We start from the raw sequence: 16,365 nt of genomic DNA, 5'->3' as shown, positions 1-16,365 counted from the left end.
ACATCCAGTTAATTGATATATTTATAGAGCTATGAAGTAAATTTTTGTTATGTACGTTTGTTTTGTGTAGGACTTGGAGCGGGTGGCTTATAACACGGTTTTCTGTATGATGTTCTCTTCAGGTATGTTGTAAAAAAAGGTTTATTTTGCTTATTTAAAAGTTGTCAGACATGGTCTCCCCCAGCCCTTTTTTTGTCATGTTGTCCTGCGGTAGAGGACTTGGAGCAGGCAGCCTATGACATGGTTGTTTTCTGTTTGTTCTTGTCAGAATATATCAAGAAACCATCCTTTTTAAAAACAAACTGTGCCAGAGCCTGATTACTCAATAAAACCAGCACAACACAGAAAGGATCCGGTTACATGCACTGCATCTGATAACAGACATATTAATGCGCAAAACAGAGTTGCGGTGATTTGTATTTGTCTGTGTTTAATTTAAATAAAAATTGTATCTAAAGTATTTCTTCACAGGTAGGATATTTTGCTAAAAGGATTACTGCATATATCTATAGCTTTTCATTCAAAAAGCTACAGAATACTTGGATGAAGAAAGTGATCTTGTGGTTTCGTTATGTATATAAGGTTTTTAGTGCTAAGCTAACTCCAAAGCTTCCACTTCAGTCCTGTCACTCAACTAATGTTATCCAATATAGACCTGTCACAATAAACAATAAATCAATTAATCGCACAATAAATTAAAACTATCAACCTCATTTCAATTATCGGCTATATCGTTTCTTCCAGTCTTTTTCTCTTACTGTTGATGACACTGAATGAAAAAAGGCTGAACTCCGGTGCTCTCCACTAACCCTCCCTTCCTTATTTCTTTATGTCTTCGATTGTCTGCCCATTATCAAAACCTGAAAGACACATTAGCCGACAGAAATCCTAGGTATAACAGTTCAATCGAACCGAGTGGTGTCCAACAATGGACACAAAATAAAAAGTCCAGTTCATTAATTTTGAAACCAGGCATTAATCAATTCCTTGATACAATCTACCTGCAATGCATGGGCTGGTGTCAGTCCTGACTGAATGAAAATCATTATAACCTATTTATGTCACGTTGACAAAGAACAGCTGAAAAGTTACCGGGTTTTCTGGTAGAAATTTTGCTCCAACTCTTCCCCTAGTTGTTTATATTTTCTTTGCACGAAATGTTGAATAAACATTCATGTTTCCACATATCATCTCCGATGTCTACTGGACTTCAGGTTGCACCGTGTCAACTGTTCAGGATTCCCTCCGTGTTTCCCCTCAGAAAGCAGGAGGAGAATCCGCGCTTTCTGATTGGCTACCGGTGACATTCAACAGGCTGCGTTAAGCTCCCAGTCTGGATAAATCCTTAATTTAGATCGGAGCGGCCACGACGATACACCGTAACACACAACACAAGTGACAATCTCACATCGATAATGTTCTAAGCTTGTCGTTCGGGGTAAAAAAATCCTGTAGTTTGAACTATTGCATCAGGCAGTAGGATGTGCCCGTCTTCTCTATTAAAATCTAATGATTACTGAAGGGCAATATAATATACAGACTTTATAATCTGCAGTCTTTTGGTTAAATGCAGTATTCATTTCCACTTTGGCTTTATGTTATTTAGTGTTTATTCAAGTGCATTTATTGTTAATGGAGACTGAGAATTTATTTTATTTTTGTTTTTGGTTGTTTTATTTATTTTGTGTATCAGTCCCAGTGTTAAGTGTTCTTTTGAAAGTAAAGTGTATCTATCTTTGGCAGAAAATCGCATGTATTATTACGTAATTTCCATTAAATCAGGTCTTCAAACAATATTATCATTTATCGCAATAATTTTTTTAGACAATTAATCGCCCAGCAAAATCTGTTATCGTGACAGGCCTAATCCAATATATTTAACATTAACACAACCCACTATAGTTTTCTCTATGTAAATATGACGGTAGCAATTTTGGAAGCATAGCACTGACAGATAGACTTAGCTATCTATTTGAGCTACGGTAGGAAAATCTGACGAGGTAGCACGGATAGTCAGAACACCGCCGTGTTGTCACTGGGAACACCAGACTTAATTCTTTTAAAGTCAAGGTGGAGTGTGAGAACATTGCAGAAGTGTATAACCCAGAGCGGTGGCCATAAGGTTTGGTTGTGCACCGTTACTATGAGCCACGGAATAAACCTACAACATCTAAAGGACTTGGGGTGACCACTTCCAGTGATGCCAGAGGGTTGGATGGAACGCATCCAGTGAATTCTTCATAGATCAATTAATGCATGTTATTTCTTACATCTGCCAGTGGCTGCATGTCAGTAATACAGCTGGACATTTGGTTGTGAATACACTGCTGCAAAAATGTGATATGCTTTGCTTACAAGAAACTTTTTATCAAAACAGAATTTGGGAAGTTTGAACTGTATTAATGACTGTTTCTGTGGCGCCGGTGAATCTACTGTGGATTTTTCTATGGTTATGGTGAGGGGTCGAATGGCAGGAGTAGCCATTCTATGGAACAAAAAGCTGGGTCCAGTTAGAATTGTCAACAGAACTGGTGTTGAGTGGTTTATTGCTGTACATTTAAAAGTTGAAAGGGTTGCTCTGGGTTTATGACCCATGGCCAGTTGCCTGATTCCTTGTTATCTGTTACCCTTGTGTCGGTAATTAAAGATAACACTAGCAAGGTTGGTTAGCCTTAATAACTACAGACCAATAGATTTATTTATTCTGATATCAAGTGGTCAGTAATGCATTTCTGATGTAGGACCACTTTTTTTTAGTAACAAGTAATCTAGTGCGTTGCTATTTCAAGTCCAATATTCAGACTACTGTTAATTATCAAAATCACTTTGGGTTACTGTGGGTTATTATTTTCTTTTGTAATTATGTGACAGTATCAGGAGCGACAGAAGCATAAACAATGGGAGGAAAAGGGAGTTGTATTTTGTTTGTGAAAAAACAGGAACTATTTTGAATTTTGCTCACCAAGTCCGTTTATTATAAGCAGCTTTGGGCTTGTTTTTTTTCTAAAGTCGTTTGCAGATTCAATGAGTGATGGGTTGTGGTTTTTGGGCTTGGAAATAAGCAGACATAAATCCCAGAATCTGTCTTGACATCCAGGTAGTTTTAGTCATACTCTCCCTGTGTCATGAGGTGGTGTAGTGGAGATGGTGAGGCAGACGCTGGAGACCCAGTTATGTTGAATGGTGTAATTTAATATAAAAATAAGTCCACAAAACACAGTCAACCGCGGCCAGGCAGCACGGTTGAGCTGAATCCAGGGCTCAGACCGGTAGCAACCAGTCTTACAGGCGGAAAAAACAAATGACTGCAGACAAAAACCAAAAGTACGACGAAATACGACAAGGACCCGACAAGGAACAAATGACACAGGAGGGACTAAATACACTGAGGGTAATCAGGGAAACAAGACACACCTGGGAACAATCAAGGGGAAGACAGGACAACGAGGAGACTCAGGACACAGAAACTCAAATAAACACAACAGAAAAACACGGAACATGACACACTGTCTATCATTTCCCGGAAGATCCGTCCCGCTTTCTCTTTGTTAATGTCAAGCTGTGAATTTCGTTGAGCTTCGCGTTACACTCCAGAAAACTGCAAACATCGAGACTGATATGAACAGCGCAATAAAAGTGAAAACAGCCACAAATTTATGGGTCCATAAAGTTGTGCAACTAAATGGCATTATAATTATTAATATTAAGATAAGTGTCACAAATCTGTGCAGCGGGACATCCGAGTTGCACTGCGACAGCAAACACAGGGCTAAGACTCGGAACCTAAACTTTGGGGCCAGGGGTGGCTTTTAAAATTGTATTTATAGTTTTCCAGACAACACTGGAACACAGAAAAAACAAATTACTAGAGTTTTTTTTGTACTACTGTAACCATTAAACTTCTCCTTCAGTTCAACCTTATAAGAGGAGACACATTGTTGACGTTATAAAATAACTTCCAATTAAGCATTGGCAAAGATGTGATAACATGTGATATGATATAATCTGTTAAATTTCCACACGTAAGTCGCTCCGGAGTGTAAGTCGCACACCCGGCCAAACTAAGAAAAAAACTGCGACTTATAGTTCGGAAAATACAATAGTTGTTTCGATGAGTATTCACTTCATTACACTTCGAGGCTTTGGAAGAATTTTTTATTTAGACAAGCATAATTTTCTATAAAAGTACAGTGTGTTGTACATTTCTAAGCCTTCCTGCAGCTTATCAACAGTTACATTGTTTCCAAAGGAGGTTTTGATGCAGAAGACATGCTGTTGCTATCAGAAGTTTGCAGCTCAAACCCAGAATTAGCTCCAAGACAGCAGTGTACAGTATGAGCCCTCCTCTGTCAGCATAAATCTTAAACCATTAATAAAGGTTCACAAAGTGGTATTTCACATTAGATTATGTACACAACATAACTGTGTAGTGCAGCACGAGTAAAACTATGAAGCCCAGTAAAACTTTTCTTCCACCATGCTTACCTACAGAGAACAAGTTCATGATCGACAAATTGAATATTCTGTAGCGTGCCTTTAGCATGGTGCACCATCAGTGAGGACTTACCTCTTACAGACGAGCAGCATCACAGTAATGGGTCACTGTTTGATGTAAGAAAACTGACAACAACTCTGACTTCAACTCAGACATCTCATCTTTGCTGCAGAGACAATGCAATCCACAATAAGCAGATGCTGAAGAGCCAGTGGCAAATCTGTTCCTTCCATTGACTTAACAATAATCAATGCTCTAAGAATCTACAAAAAAATCACTGAACAAGAAGGGCTGATGGACTTTCAGGAGCTGAATGATAATCTTTGGGACACCAGAGTATACAGTATGTGTTCATGACAGAAACAACTGCCATGTCAAAGGACTCATATTTAGATATTTAGAGAAATATCTTAATGACAACATGTGGTAAGGGAATGTTAATCATGTCCTTTACCACTTATCTTCACCGATGTTAAACGGATGTCTGGGAACTGTTGTGTTTATCATTTTCAAATCAAATACAGCAAAGTTTCAGTCAACTAGGGCTCTGTCCACTAAAGGTTAGATTTAAGACTAGACATGAAGAAGTATTTTTGCTGGAGAGCAAATATAGACTACAGTATTTCCATTTTGTGATTCATTCGTACTGTTTATTTATTTTTGAGCAAGCTCATAAAAGACGTGGACACCACGAAAGCTTGTCTCATAGAAGAAGCTACTGAGATGAAACTGATTTGCTGAACTTGTCTCATTCAGTCTTCCATGAAGTTTATAACACTGAACAAAGCAGTAAATAAGAACAGTATAATGTAATCGCTTGACGTTTTGTGGAGTTTATGTTCTGCTTAATCCCTAATAAATCCCTCTAATGTAGGGGTGCTCAATATATCGATTGCAATCTACCAGTCATTGCAAAGATAGTATGAGTTTAACATATGACCTTAGAAAAATAGCTCTCAGCCTATCATTCATCCCGTCACTTGACTGATGTATCACCACCTTACCAGTCGGTGGTGATAATGTTTGCCAATGTTGTGGAAATAAGAAGTTTATTAAAAAACCTTGCAAGATGAGAACAGCAATACAGAGTCAAAAGTGTCTGTCAAGTCTGCTCTGACCAACAGTGGATCTGGCTTCCTTTTATAGGTATTGGACAGAGAAGAGAGACTTGATTGAACTAGAGGTGTGAATCCCTGATTGTGATGGATCAGGGATTCTGTGGAGCCCTATTGTTAAGACAAATGCCTTAACAATAGGCATTTGTCTATTGTTAAGGATAGGGAGTTATTCTTTCATGCTAAAGAGGGCAGATAAATTCTACTTTGGGGAAGTAACACTTCAATAGTCTCCGGGATCAAGGAGCTCTCCCCTGCTGTTATATAATACTGCAGAGGTCTTGAGAGCAGCTTGACCAATATATGTATGCTAGTAGTTTACATAGTGGATTTAGACTTTGTATTTCTAAAGTTTTTTGAATGTTTGCATAGTTAATATGCATGTGTGGTATCTGCATGTGCAGCCCATCTAGTTTTCGAAAGGGATTTCAATGTTTCAATGTGCTTATTTGCATTAGGCTGCAGTCCATCTGTCACCACCTTTCACCTTGCTTTCGTCTTAGAGCAGAAGTTAAATAAGTTTTGCGCAAACTGGAAAAATTCAGCTGTCTCATACCAATACTTAACACTATTAACACCAACCAAATTCAGGGTATGTGCAGCATATGGAACACATTCTACTAGTAAGAAGAGTAAAATTCTCATTTGGAAATAAGAAACTGAATGATAAAGGTCAAAACCTTGTAAGATGAGAACAGCAATACAGAGTCTAAGGAGTCTGTTAAGTCTTCAGTTGTGGCGCACCCAGTGTAAAAGAGTTACAAATGTGCTGTTTTAAAATTTTTATTTCTAATTTATGTTATATTGACAATTTGTGAATTTTATCTTATTCAGTTATTTTGATTTGTTGGTTTTGCATGCAGGGGTCACCTTTCTGCACTCTGCCTCTCCGTCTCCTGGGCTTCCGTAGTTGTTCCAGCCCTAGCTCCTCTGCTTCCCCTTTTTCCCTGACAGCGTTGTTTCGTGCGGCTGAGGGGCTGAATTGCAAGGAGAGGGAGTTGGAGAGGAAATTCATTTGTTTTCTTCTCCCCCAGAATAAAAAGATTTGATTGAAATCTGGTTGAAGTTCTTTGATGACAATCGTTACACCAGCACAAAAGCTAATTCTGATACTAAAATGTTCCTAATGGTTATTGCGTGTAGTGTTTGTTTTGATTTAAACAAATACTTATAATTTTGGTGTGAGTGTTAAGCTCCTTATTTGTTGTGTTCCTGTTTAGAGGCTCCTTATTTGTTGTGTTCCTGTTTAGAGGTGGTTGCCTTTAGTTTGTTAGCTGACTTCCGGTTTTAGAATTTAATACTTTTATTTTCAGTGTTTCCCCCACAAAACTTGTTAAACCCAGTGGTTGGGTCACTGAGGCGGTCCATACATATTGTCACTTCCAAGAAACAATTGACATGATGCCGGCTCTGCCCCCAAACAGATGTGAAGCAATCCTACCCCAATCATTTCAGGGCATTTGTCAGCAACTGACCAATCGGCAGTCGTAATTTGTCAGAAAGTCCACATCCCTTATCTAGATTTTCCAAAAATAGGTGCTTGCCTTCAGATCCAACAGGCTGAACTCAGTACAACTGGACTCCATTGAAGATGTAGCATTAGCTCAAAGAATGATCAAAGGAACCATGATCAGGGAACCAAGTCAATTTTGAGCTTCATGGCAAAAGTTATGAATAATTTCATCGTTTACTGATTTTAATAAATTTGCAAATATTAAAATAATGTCCACATTTTCAAAATGGGGTATTTAAGTGTGGAAGTTTGGGAAGAGGTTAATTTAATATTATTTAAAATCTCTCAGCAGCATACATGTTGTGGATCGGTGGAGGTTGGAGGTGTTCCTTCAGCTTTCTCCTCCAGGGGGCGTCGTGAGGCACTGAGAGGGGCTTGACTGGTTGGTCCTCCCGCTCACCTGTGACCACTTACCTCATTGGGAGGAGTACTTCTGAGGATCACACCGACACTCCAGTGCCAGAGTGTTAGCTCACCTATGGTAGATCCAGTCATAGACTGACCTCAGACCAACCTGATCTGTTCCTAACCTCTCCTTGTACTCAGCATCAGGTCCTGTCTCTGTGGTGCTCCTGGCATTTCTGTTCTCCCTGTTTCTCCCGTGGTCAAAAGTTCCTCCGAGGCCGTGTGGCCTGATTCTCTGTTTGCTCCAAGGAACCAGTCTCACCTGTTTGCCAATCTCCGATCCACCGCATACCTACACCTCTTCACTCTGCTCTGTGCTCTAGCACGTAAGGTCGAATACTCAGAAGGTTCACTCCACGCTTCACCCTGTTTCACCGCTGTATTCCTTCCCAGGAGAAAACCCCTCCCCTCCCTTGGTCCTTTTCCAGTTGTCCCCTACTGAGTGACCCATCCCGGAGTTCCCTCCTGCTATTCACATTCTCACTTTGTTTGTAATAAATCTCACGGCACTTTCATCCGTCTCAAGAGTGTATGTTCTGCGCATGTGGGTTTACTGTATACTCAAACATGACAATACCAAAATGTGAAAAGTGAAGTGTTGTGAATACTTTCCAGACAAATCTCAATTGAACTTTCAGATTCAATTGACATTTGATGAATTTTCCTGATTTTTGTTCCCATTTAATTTATTACAAGACTTTTGTGTAATATTCACACAAAGTAGCAGCATATTTAATTTGTGGTATTTCAAAAGCCCAAGTAAAATTTTGCTGTACTATATTCAGAGAACAATTTTGTAATAATAAAAAAAATTAAAAGCTTATCTCTTCATCTTTCTATAAATGTTCAAAAGTGCAAAATGGAATGAGGCTACAATTAGCTGTGTCAAAAGTGTGAGCTGTACCAGTTATGCTTTGCAAGTGACTTAACAGCTGAATGGCCTCATTATGTTCTTGCCATTACCATCCTTAGGATATACCGTAGGTTACTTTTTTAGTTTTTGACCGCAATTAGTCCCTTATGTACAAAAAAGTCCCTTATGTACAGGTGATCTATACACACTATATAGATCACCTGTACATAAGGGACTTTTTTGTATGTTGCTTTGCTAAACAAAATAGTTTACAACTGACACACATTAATGACCCTCAGTGAAGAAGAGTTCACTAGTTTGGATTATAAAATATAAATTCAATCTTGTTTTTTTGCTCAGCATAATAACTCAAAGGTGTGCCGTCTCTCTTCCACAGATTGTAAATTCTGTATCTACTTTATAGTTCCTCTGACAATGCTGCAAATTTACGAGGAGATTGGACTTGTGAGAGCAGAGGACTATCTTCCTCTGTCAGCTCTGTTTCCTACTTGTCCCAAGGAAGCCATTACTCTGTACTCACTCCAGCTATAGGGAGAGTCCTGATATGAATGAAGCTCCCTTTGCTAGGAAGCAACATGATGAAATATGGTTGAGGTGGTCTCTGAAGGTGAAGGCCTGGTTTTTAAATGTATTGTTTTTATCCGCTAAGGAGCCTGCTAATTTACATTGTCTGTCTGCATAATTACTACAAGGCTAATTATGCAAACCCAGGCATAAAATAAGTGGTTATCAAACAGCCAGAGAAAATTGAGGAGATCTAATGATAGGGTGAATTATGGAATAAATTGTTCTCAGTTTGTGTAAACAACCCAGAATAACAGATTCAGCCAAGCAGTATAAACTGTCTAACACATGAGGCAGCCACCGGTGTCTAGCAACTGCCTGTCTGTTCCCGTCACTGGCGGTCTCCAGTCTATTTTTCCAAGTAAAGAGGATGGAGACTCACTTTAGTTGTTCATGTGAACATAGGCTGCCTCTACTGTGAAAAAATTTGAATTTGAGCTGTTGTCAAACTTCCTATGACAGTTGCCATAAGCTGCCATGGCTGCCATGACCTGCCAGTGCCCTGCTGCAACCTGGCATAGGCTGCCACAGGAAGCAGCCAGTTTGCTGTTTACGCCAACAGAGGGAGGCGTAAACAGCAAACTGTTTACGCCTGTTTAAACAGGTCTCTTATTTTGACAAATAAGGCTGAGGTGATTTATCTTTGCTCTGACTGTCTAATACTATTAGCGGCTGGCAGCAGATTTAATCATTCTCTTATGGATAAAGCTACTAGTACATTTTCCAACACTGCACATTTTCCAGAAATGGAAATGTTATTAAAAAGCTGCAAAGCTGGTATATTGTGAAAATTGGAAAAAGGAGCTCTCAGTTTCAATGTCTAAGGGCTACATATCTCAGATTACAATGAGAAAGGTATATGATCAAAGCTAAAACTCCAATAACCTCCAAAACTCCGCAAGCCGGGAAGCTCATATATCATACTGCAAACAGAACCTGCACAGAGCACTGAAAGGAAAATGACCTGAGCACCCAGAACATAATTGTATTTCAACAAAAACAATAACATCTAATCTTCCTTGAATGCAGTCAGGCAATTTTTTTATTTCTGCATATGAATGGAAGTGTGTTTTCACTGGAACTATTTTACAGAATGTGAAAAACTTGAAATCCTTCATGGCTCAGAGAAAATGTATAAATGGCAGTTCTGATTTACAAGAATTCAAGGAAAAAGAGAAACTGAAAAATACACTGAACAAACCTTGTTTTATTGTTATTACAGAATTTAGCCTTTAAACAAAATGATTAACCAGAAGACACTTGTATTCATATTTTAGCACTGAAAAACTGAGGTTCCACTAGTCAATATTTATATTTGGGTCAAATAAGATAAAGAAGCATAATTACTCAGTTGCTACCCTTTGTACAACCTCTACAGTGTCTATGGTCATCGTGTTTCCTCTTTTATTTCTGAAGACAATTCCTAAACATACTTTGACTGATAATTTAAAGAAACACAGCATAATAAAAGTGCTGTGAAAAATGACTTCCACCTGAGTTTTTGTTATACTAAAATATTTTAGAACAATCATTTTACTACCAGTGTTAACCCTGACAATTATAATAGGCTGTTTATAACTGTATGAATGAAGAAAACATTGAACCAAACTCACTTGTTAAAACATAATTTTATTGTAATATGCAGGTCTATTTATCACCTGATCTATAGTCAATAAATTGATTACAGAATAACTCAAAAACAGCATGGAATCAATCAATCAATCAAATTTTATTTGTATAGCACATTTCAGCTACAAGGCATTTCAAAGTGCTTTACATCATAAACACAAAACACAAAGGCATGCAACATAGAATAAAATATCAAGGTTTTTTTTTTTCCCTCTTCTTTCCCTTTCTTCCCCCTTCCCTTTGACACGGAATTTAAGCGCCTGTTACCGCCGGACTCCGCCGTCCGTTTAACCACGGGTATTCGCCGGGCCCCGTTGCCCACAACAGGAAAAAAAAAAAATAAAATTACATACATATCCACAAAATCTAATTCATACATATTACATTTCAAATGCAACTCTAAACAGGTGCGTTTTTACTTGAGATTTGAAGGAAGTCAGGGTTTCCGCTGTTTTACAGTTTTCTGGAAGTTTGTTCCAAAAAAAGTAGGCTAAAAGACTTTAAAAAGCAACACATCATGCTAATGTAAAAAAAAAATAGCTGCGAAGAATTATTGACATCCATCTGTCTGGAAGTTGAAAATCATATCTGCGACTTTGGGATTTCAGCAAACCACTGTGGGTGCTGTGCTGCACTAATGTTAAAAACAAATAGACTGGGCAAAAATGGTACCCATATAAAAATTCCAAGTGAAAAAAAATTGACTTGAAATTAAATTTCAAATCAACCAAAAATGAGCACCAACAACCATTTTACATTTCCTCGAATGTTTTCTGAGAAACCAAATTTTTTGAAGAAAATATTATTTGCTAATGAAGAAAAAATTGTAATAGTAATAATAAAGTCATAACAAAATTAACCAATTATGAGTAGAAATACTCTGGCATCAGTGTGCTGTCCAGAATTTGTCTACCAAGCCAACTTTCGGTGAAGCAGAGGGTGGCAGATATGCAGATTGTATTGTTCTGAGAACAACTACACAATGCACCAAACCATGTCAAATACTTTCTCCACTTAGTCAGAATAGTTTCTGACTAAGCTTTTGTGTCCCCATGTTAAAAATTCTACAGACACAAAATGAAAGAGCCACTAAAGCCACATTAGCAGCATTGAATTAAATCTTGCGTTTGATGAGCATCTCTGTGCGCAGTGCAGTGGATTTAACTCATTATGCAGGTTCGGCCCAAGGCTGTATGAGCCCTTGAGTAGAATTTTACTTATAGGGGCCTCTCTTGCTGCTAAAACATCAGCACCTGTAACAGCTTCTGTGTTAGATTTAGTGAAATCTGGGAAAGGGGGAGTGGTTTAAATGGCCAATCTAAAAGGCAATAAGTTATAATCACAGATTACTAATTTGTATTTATGAACAAACAGAACTCAAACTCAAAGATATAGCATCAGATTGTTGCTATGGTAACAAAGCAGTTTAACTATGAATATTGTTCTTTCAACTTTTAAAACTTGCCAGCTCCTTAAAATCTACATGTTAAACAAATTAAAATCTTTTGTTTTATGTATACTGAAACCATTATATCAAATTTAGCAGCATTGATAATCTCAACAAACAAATGTTACATTCATGTATCTCTGGTGTGCGTTAAAATATTAGCATTTGTGAGGCCCCTGAAGCCCTGGGGGTTTATGGAGTCTCTGACTTAATTTGGATTAAATAGAAGTGGAAATAATTTATATTCATTTTAATTGTATTTTTAATGTGTTGTTTTTAAGACTAGATGTGGGCTTAAATAGCGTTTCACTGGAGATGTTTTTCTGTAACATATAATTATCCTGTAATATTTTTACATTTCCTCTCTACTTAACATCTGTGAATACAAAAACAAGGTGGTTCACCGGTGTGCCACCTCACTGTCCTGACCACCAGCTGAGCAAGTTTTCTGGGGGAAACCTTGTACTACCTGATGCTTTCTGTAGTATTGCAGCAAAGTACCATACAAGTACAAAAAAAAAACATAAATTTGAGCATGGGAATCACCAAGATGGCCATTTTTGTGTTCTCTTCTGAACCTTCTTCCCTCATGTTTCATCTTTTGCCAGGTATGCTTGGAATTTCTCCAAACATTGTTTTACATTGGTCACAGATAGTGAAACTATAATTTAGTCATAGTCCTAAAAGAAATGTTGTGTTTCAATTAGACTTGTTGTAAACAAATATTTTAGCAATCGAGTAATCTATCGATTATTCTTATGAGTAATTGAGTAATCAGATAAACAAAAATTGATAAAATATTGTTAAATCTTGCATAGCAGCAGTTATACAATATCAGTCCAATTTTTAATTGATGAATTCTCACCTTGTCCCATGCCTGTTAAGCTTTAGGTTTGAGAATAGGGGAAATGTTGCCTGGAGGTGGCCAGTCATTTTAAGGGTGCTTTATCATTAATCAGTTAAATCCCCACGGGCAGAACAGAAAAATTGGACGTTATGCCCCTAACACTTAGCTTTCGTCAACATCTCAGAGCCAGAAGTGAGAGCTCCGCGCAATACATGTAATAACCCGGGCTGCAACATGGTGCGCTAAATAAATTAAACATAAATTAACGAAGCTTTGAGGCAAATACATTTTCCTTGAGGAATTTTGATAATCAAGGTTCCCGAACCATTCGAGGAATCGTTTCAGCCCTAAAGGTAAGCTTATGAAACCAAAGTTTTACCTTGAATATTTTCCTCCAGAGTTTAATGCTCACCAGAATAGTTATCTACAGAATATTTGCCTGCAAGTTTGAAAATGTCACAATATCAGTGTCACCTGAAGTGAAACAGCTGTATTTGTGCAATTGAAAACATGTTTTCAGTGAACCTTGTATACAGTGAAAGGTGAATGCTATAACGCGATTCTCCTTTCACAGCTTCGCTGCTTCGCAGATTTTTTTGTAATTTTTTTTTTCACAGTGCATCGTGTTCTACGTCCTGATTGGCTTCTTCTCTAAGCACCATAACGTGCCAATAACGTTACGGTATTTAAATAGGCGTAATACAGCTTGGCAAGTTTTGCCAAATTTTTTTGCACAGAAGAAAAAAGAGCAACAACAACTACCGATAACTATGTCCTTCTCTTGAAAAAACACACCTGGACTACAAGCTTCAGAAGAAAAAGACACTGCAGAGTGGAGTCAGACCGCAGCGTCACAGTCAGAGGCACAGTGAAATACACGAGCCACAATTTATTATTATTTTACTGTAGTTATTTGTAAGAAAGCGTACTATTTATTGTTAAAACAATGCTTGGGCCTGAAAACAGGTTTTGTTGTTTGGTTTCAGTGTTGAGTAATTATGCTGTATATTAATTGTAAAATGAAGGTAACTACTTCACAGATTTTGCCTATCACAGGTTCTTTTTGGAACGCAACCCCTGCAAAAAACAAGTGTTTACTGTATTCCGCTTCTTGTCCAATGCCCAAAGGATATAGGCATCAACCTCCTCTGATATTGGATGGATAAGAGGTACAAGACATTAAACAGATGGATGGAAAACATATTTCTATGTACAGCTGCAGGAATTACATTTCTGCCTTACAATGAAAGCATGTATTATTTTGTTTAATCTGTACTCTGTGCTGTTTCTAACAAAAGTTCTCTCTGACAGAACACAACAATGAAACATGGTAAAATTCAACATAGTAAACTTGACTTAAATTTTCAGATACAAAACACATTCAAATTTTAAACAGAAGTTACTGATTATAGGAACAACATTTAGACAGAGAAAATTAATTAATTAGCAACTAATATGAGCAAAAATATTAAAAATATGTCACCAATTTCACAAAATTCTTCAAGCAATAATTTTTATTGTGTTGCTGCTTTGTTCATCCTCCACTGATGGTCAGCTGTGATTGTTGCCATTCATCATTTTCCACCTGCCTGAGTCTGCACCACATTCATCACTTCCCGCCTACCTCTGCAAAGCTGGGCAGCAGAATTACAAAACCTGAGTGGGAAACAGAAAATCACAGTGAATGAGTTTCAGGGGAAGCACGTCTAACCCGTATTGGCCTGAAATGACACACAAGCCCCTGTCACGTTAAAGTGGTAAGTGACCTTCAGAATAGAAACACTAAAACATTACTGATGTGATTTGACGGTCTGATGATGAATACTGACAGATGAGCACTGGGGTGCTGAAGCCTTCACAAGCACTCAGATCATTAAGGTGTGACCACCAGCAGCATTTTTGTTGCCATAAAAGCTTTGATGAATTTGTTACACTGTAACATGTAGAGACTAGAGGCCTGTCCTATGACGGTTGGTCAGGTTTAGTAGTGGGTTCTCAGGGTCACAATGTTGGATTGTTTCACAACACATATATCAATATTGGTAACATGAACACTTTATAGAGCAAATTAAAATTAACTTCAATTTCCAACTGGTCACCTTCACAAAATCAATTCAGCTGTGGACAGTCGAAATGCAGAGATGACTTGTCAGACAACCTTTCTGTGAAATATTGTTTAACTGGTTACAAGTTTTCAGTTGTCCTTTTGACCGATTGTCAAAAGGTGCTCCACTGTGCCTGCAAGTATGTTGCATGTTTATGTTAATTAGGTGAATTTATTACTAGATTTTTTTTTCATTTTCCCAGATCACATAGCAGCATTTATATCAAACACAAAAAAATCAACAACCAATTAAGGTGATTGGCAAAGATCGGTGATCGGCAGAGATCAGCCTCTTGGGTGATCGGAATCGGCAGCAAAAAAACCCTGATCTACATGGGACCGTCTTGTTGCAGAGAAAAAGCTCAGGACTCTCATTAATTTGTTATCTGAGTTGAAAATTTTTTAAAGTAGAGTGTTCGTTTTTGTGGTGCATCTGTATCTTATTTTGAAGGTGTAAAACGTTACTGTAGCATTTGGGTCGAGATGAGGGGAATAGAGCTTTTGAGTCTTAGGTCTGGTTCACACAGCACAATTTAAGATTTGTCGGACGATTTTTCCAAACCTCTGTGACCACACATATGACACGAACCAATAAAAGTACAAGTTCGATCAGTTCATGTGTCCAGCCATGTCTCCAGGCAGGAGCAACACACCACACACGAACCGATTCCACTCATGAACATTCTGATTTCAGAAGAAAATCCAGTAAAACTCCAACTTACCATATGTGAATTTAGAATAAATAAACACGGATGAAGATGTAGAAATTATAGTGACAGCTTGTGGGCTCATTTTGAGCGAGCTCGTGTCAGTGTCAAGCCCTGACTGAACGGATAGCCTTATTGTTAGAACTATATTATGTTGAAAAGTTACCGGGTTTATCAACTGCAGTACCAATTTTGCTCCAGTTCCTTTCATAATTTCTGTTGATATTCCTTGTACGAAATTCTGAATAAACATTCATGCTGTTTCCATATATCATTTGTCACCGCACTTTCTGATTGGCTACCAGTCACATTCAATGGGTTGCCTTTTGACTTCAAGTCAGGGAAAACCCTTCACACTGCGATAAAAGGGTTGAGACAATCAAACATGTTGAATATGCCTAATTTTAGATCGCAGCAATCCGACGTGCTACATAACACACCACACTGCTGCTAACCAGGATGATTGGTTAGCAGCAATCTTAGAACTCGGAACGTTCTAAGACTGTCGTAAGGGAAAAATTGGGACAAAAAAATTTAAACTGTGCCATGTGATCTAGGCTTTAGCGGGCACACCACCAACATGCAGAAGCGTTTATGGTTCACCCAGCCCGCCCGGGCAGCAGTAAAATTGCCACACCTTGACCAGTCCGCAGTGATAAAGGTAC

Source organism: Poeciliopsis prolifica, unplaced genomic scaffold, assembly GCF_027474105.1.
Source record: "Poeciliopsis prolifica strain line A6 unplaced genomic scaffold, Auburn_PproV2 SCAFFOLD085, whole genome shotgun sequence".
NCBI lineage: Eukaryota > Metazoa > Chordata > Actinopteri > Cyprinodontiformes > Poeciliidae > Poeciliopsis > Poeciliopsis prolifica.
The sequence above is the reverse complement of the archived record's forward strand: the minus strand, read 5'-3'. Positions refer to the sequence as shown.